This window comes from Tasmannia lanceolata, unplaced genomic scaffold (genome assembly GCF_043159265.1).
Source record: "Tasmannia lanceolata isolate RefF3 unplaced genomic scaffold, GAP_Taslan_0.1 ptg000145l, whole genome shotgun sequence".
In the NCBI taxonomy this organism is placed as follows: Eukaryota; Viridiplantae; Streptophyta; class Magnoliopsida; order Canellales; family Winteraceae; genus Tasmannia; species Tasmannia lanceolata.
In genome coordinates, this window is record NW_027518821.1 from 22,501 (window position 1) to 28,215 (window position 5,715).

The window sequence follows — 5,715 nt, forward strand, 5'->3', positions numbered from 1 at the left end:
AATCCTAAGATAATAAAATCCTCAACTTGAATTAAATAATTCCTCTTAAAACTGTTGAAACAGTCAAATCCGTCTAAGTCGGTGTCCTAGTTGAGTTAGGCATATGTAGCTTAGCTTAGGTGCACCGAACTACGTCGACTCTGATCCCAGTGAGGCTTGGGTACGTAGGCAGCTTGGATGTCTGACGGCATACCACCCGCGAGTCGGCACCACAACAAATTGTGGTGTTTTGTATATTAATTTTCTTGTAAATACTTAATCAAATCAGTTAGGGTTTTCCATGAAATTAGAATTCTAGGAGAACTTTTACTTAGAATGAATCCAGACAAATTAATAAATCAAGATACACATCTAGGATTCACATTGAAATTAGATTCTAGGATGCATGTCACTTAGTTCGCACATTAACATAGAGTTGAATGAGCCATTTAAAATAAATTTAAAAGAGTTAGCTTTTGGAATCGAAGACCGATTATCGGACAAGAATGGTGCATGTGGTGGATAACTCCCCATACCTTCCATTCTCGTAACCAGGTAGCGAGTCTAGATTTCTGGTTAATTATGGGTCCTAGATCCCACATCTAGGTGGCGACTCTGTCAGTCTCTTTCGTGTGGAATTCGGATTGCCTTAGTGATCCCAAGTCCACAGGAAAGACGAATTCAAATCAATATTAAAATGCACACGCCAATCGCGTGGGAACGAGAGACCAAGAGAGAGCGCGCGGCGGCTCGCGCCCCACGCCCCTCTCGCGGGATCATGTCCCACAGTCTGGCGACTCTGCTGGGGACCACCTAACTTCATTAAAATTTCAAAAGATAATTCATTTGAATTTAATTTAACTGGCTCATAAAAACTCTATACTTGTTAGATTAGTTTGTCTCGTTTTATTTTCTCATCACATTTTACTCGAACTTAATTTAACAAAACCTGAAGGCATCATAGATTGCGCGAACTTATTGCACACACTTACATCACTTGCATCTAAACCCTTGCATTTCACATGCACACACGTCCTATTTTAGGAACCCGGAGTGTTATCTAGCATGGTTGACTGGGATTTCATCACCTGGTGCCTCTGTGCTAGAGAAGCATTCCACCCTTAGCCTAGTACCTTTATGGTGCGTAAACGGATCTCTTGTTCACGTACTGATACGCCGGACACTGGTACAGTATATCGAACATGGATTCGCGCTAAGGGGACTCTTGGCCTTACCCCTAGATTAACCCACACATGCATGCAGTATACGAACACATGTGCACCACATGTGTGAGCCTAGTTTAGGATATCTTACCCATTTGTGTCTAGATTAGGCCGTAGTCCATCTTCCAATGGCTACGATCGGTCCTAGGTACACAAACAAAGTCATGAGTCGAGATCATCTCTCCACTCCGCTAGATTAGGATTAGGGTTGATGCCTTCAGGTAACACTGTTAAAATGTGCGAAGACTAAAAACTTTTCCTTTGGGGTTAGGATATAAATCCCATCATTTCCAAAGATCTCATAGGATTAGTCATTCATGATCTATCCGTTGAAAGCAATCTTATACTATCTCATCTAATCTCTTGATCGTGCGTCTTTCATTCTTCTGTCATACGATTCGATCGTATCTTCATGCCATCCCCTAACTGGCAGGAGCAGAATCTCACAATCTTTCGATTATGCAATCTCATGATCTGATCATGCCTGGTCCAGATGATCCAATCTTGCTTGTACCCTTGGTCTTTTCTTACTCTAAGGGCAACCTTTTTCAAGAATATTTTGCTAAGTCCTTCAGAGTTCACTATCATAATCCTTGAACTAGGGGCGTTCCCCTATGCGAATCAGTAATCATGGTCAGTACAATTGTTGAGTCCGGTCTTACATTTCAAGGTCAATGCCTAGTCCAGGCAAGATATCTTCTGCTTCTCTTTTTTATTTAGAGTTGTGAATCCTAAGAATGTTCAGGATAGGTCATCAGATGTAATAGCCATTTCTTTAAATAAAAATTTCAGTTCCAAAAGTTCATTGGTGTCTGTTTCTTAAGTGTGCTTCTGATCTTAAAATAAGACTCCCTCATCAAATGAGGACAAAATTGACGAAACTCCACTTGAGTCACAACGATTACTTGAACAAGAGGAGGAGCGCCAATCTCAGCCTTTCAAAGATGAAATTAAAGTGGTAAACACTGGCACTGAAACCTTGATCCAGTAAATGCCGATTGAAAATACATTACCCTCTGAAGAGTGTGAAGAATTGGTAAACCCATTTTGAGGATAAAAAGATGGTCCGGTAAGTGTTACCATTAATGCCAAGAGAAAGACCCAGATAGAAGGTTCAAGAAAGAATGAAGTGAATATCATATGCTATGCAAGGGGCATGGAGTGGAAACAACTTTCATATTACCAATCAATGACCTTGGTTCTCAAATTCATAACATGAAGCCATCAAATTCGAGATAAGAAGTTCAAGAGCAAGCATTGAAAAGTGATCATCAGATATCAAGAGTTACAAATCCATAGATGGAGGATGTCGAAGAACAAGTTTCGCTCTATGAAAGTCGAAGGCACGTATTAGAATCTTGAAAGAAGAAGATTTATTATCTCTTACCTGGAAATGCCGTCAAACTCCGTAAAAAAAAGAAAAAGAAAATAAAAAAATAAATAATCAGTACCAGAGGGACTCTAGTAAACTAGATCGACTCCCAATCTGAACATCGGAAGGCCTCCTTTGGCCGAATAAATCCCAAAATCAGAACCCAACGTCAAAAGAATACTGGTTTGCAAACCCTTCGAGCCTAAATGAAATTTTCTTGAAAACCCATCAAACTAGGGGCATTCGCCCCGAACTACGCGAGACCTGATCCTTACACTGGGGTACGTAGGCAGCTCGGTTAAACTGAGTTCGGTCAATTCAAAAAAGAAAAGCAATTCAATCAATCAAAAAAAAAAAAAAGAAATTCAATCCTTTCAGAAAAAAAAAAGGGGGACAAGTTCCTAAAGAAGAGAAGTCAATTATTCCAGAAAGAAGAAAAAAAAAAGAAAAATCAATAAACTTTCGAACAATTTATCTTCAAACTAGGGGCATTCGCCCTGAACTATACACGACCTGATTCCTACCTTGGGATATGTAGGCAACCTATTCACAGGTTCGGTCGAAATCTTTGTTGAACCTTAAGCCATTCTTTGAAAAGCCCTATCCTACCTATAAAGTCCTTCCGGTGTTCAGAACTAATGATCTAGGTCCCGAAACAAAAAAAAAAAAAATGATGATGAATAAAAAAAATGGAGTTTGAAGATCTGCTAGACTGAAAACCTGAAAGGGCGGTTTAGGCAAAATTTAAGATCATTCCCCTGTTAAGTTGAAAACCCGAAAGGGCGGCTTAGGCAAAAGCTAAGGGGATAGCCTGCTGAATCGAAAACCTAGAAAGACGGTTCAGGCAAAAGTTAAGGCTACCACGGTCCGCCAAGTTAAAAACCCTGAAGAGGTGACTTGGTCACGGTAAGAGAATCATTATAAGAAGGCTACAGCCAGTATCAAGACTGAAGATCAACTGAAGTTCAAGCAAATTTATAAGAAGGTTACAGCCGGTATCAGGACTGAAGATCAATTGAAGTTCAAACAAATTCAAGTGACATCCTCAAAACTGGGGGCATTGGAGCTAAGCAATCCTAGGAGTTGTAATTAAATCATTGAGGCATTACTGTTTTAAGGAAAAAGTCCAGTGTTTACCAATTGAAAAAAATATTCCTTGAAAGGATAGACTTACCAAATAAAACGTTAACTAAGTCAGAAGCATTACTGTGTCTGTCAGTGTAGTTAATCAATCGTTGTTATTCTATGTTCACTCCTTTAGAGCTCCTCAATCCTTTGAGTAGTGCCTTTTATCTAAGTTTTCTATTTAAAAAGAGTCAATCGTCATCCAGATGTCCAAATGATGCAACTGTCTCGGTGAAGGAGGCCCGGCCTCGTCAGCTCCCTGCGATTGTACCTGAAAAAGTTCGAGAATCTAGTCAAACAGCTATATTTCAAAGATGATCAACCCAGAAGAATTCAGAAGTAGAAACATCAGAAAGCCCAGCTTCCGTAAAAAGATCATACCCCAGGAAGGCATCTTAAGCTTGGAAGAGCCTCAGATGCAATGATGGTCGAGCCAATTTCTCAGAAAGATGAACCGTTAAAATTCAGAATTTTCTTCCAGTTAGTTAAATACTTTCCTGGTCAAGAAATGTTTATCTAAACACCTATCAAGAGGCAAGTCCCACTTTTCCATGATTATATCCAAGAGAGCCGTTGTTCTAGATTACCAATTTCAAGTGTCTTGTTCAAGGTTTCAGTCATCCAAATCCCCAAAGACAAGACCAGCAGTCTCTTTGAGAAAAATCTTGTTGAAGTTTCATAAAAGTGTTTCTAATCCATTCTTGTTAGTAATGGTTCTTCGGTTTGCCGTTTCATCATTCGTCAAAGTCCTAGTTTCCGATATCTTTGTCAGGCACGATCTATAACATCCTCGATTTCATTAAGTTCAAAAAAATCAAAAATTCATCAAATCCAATCCTATGTCAAATTCAAGTTCATGAAAAATCTCTAAATTCTTCGTTATTGAATTCATCAATCAAAGCTATCTTGTTTCTTTGAGCCTGTTTGTGAACGGTGCCTCTTTTCTCGAGTCCATTTGTAAATGGTCTCGTCTTCTCCTTGAACCCGTTTGTGAACGGTGTCTCATTTTTCTGAGTCCATTTACGGTCTCATGTCCTCCTTGAGCCCGTTTGTGGACGGTGCCTTATTTCTGAAAAATCAAAAATTCATCAAATCCAATCCTATGTCAAATTCAAGTTCATGAAAAAACTCTAAATTCTTCGTTGTTGAATTCATCAATCAAAGCTATCTTGTTTCTTTGAGCCTGTTTGTGAACGGTGCCTCTTTTCTCGAGTCCATTTGTAAATGGTCTCGTCTTCTCCTTGAACCCGTTTGTGAACGGTGTCTCATTTTTCTGAGTCCATTTACGGTCTCATGTCCTCCTTGAGCCCGTTTGTGGACGGTGCCTTATTTCTGAAAAATCAAAAATTCATCAAATCCAATCCTATGTCAAATTCAAGTTCATGAAAAAACTCTAAATTCTTCGTTGTTGAGTTCATCAATCAAAGCTATCTTGTTTCTTTGAGCCCGTTTGTGAACGGTGCCTCATTTCTCGAGTCCATTTGTAAATGGTCCCGTCTTCTCCTTAAGCCCGTTTGTGAACGGTACTTCATTTTCTGAGTCTATTTGTGAATGGTCTCATGTCCTCCTTGAGCCCGTTTGTGGACGCTGCCTTATTTCTGAAAAATCAAAAATTCATCAAATCCAATCCTACGTCAAATTCAAGTTTATGAAAAATCTCTAAATTCTTCGTGGTTGAAGCTATCTTGTTTCTTTGAGCCCATTTGTGAACGGTGCCTCATTTCTCGAGTCCATTTATGAATGGTCTCATGTTCTCCTAGAGCCCGTTTGTGAACGGTGCCTCGTTTCTCGAGTCCATTTGTAAATGGTCTCGTCTTCTCCTTGAACCCGTTTGTGAACGGTGTCTCATTTTTCTGAGTCCATTTACGGTCTCATGTCCTCCTTGAGCCCGTTTGTGGACGGTGCCTTATTTCTGAAAAATCAAAAATTCATCAAATCCAATCCTATGTCAAATTCAAGTTCATGAAAAAACTCTAAATTCTTCGTTGTTGAGTTCATCAATCAAAGCTATCTTGT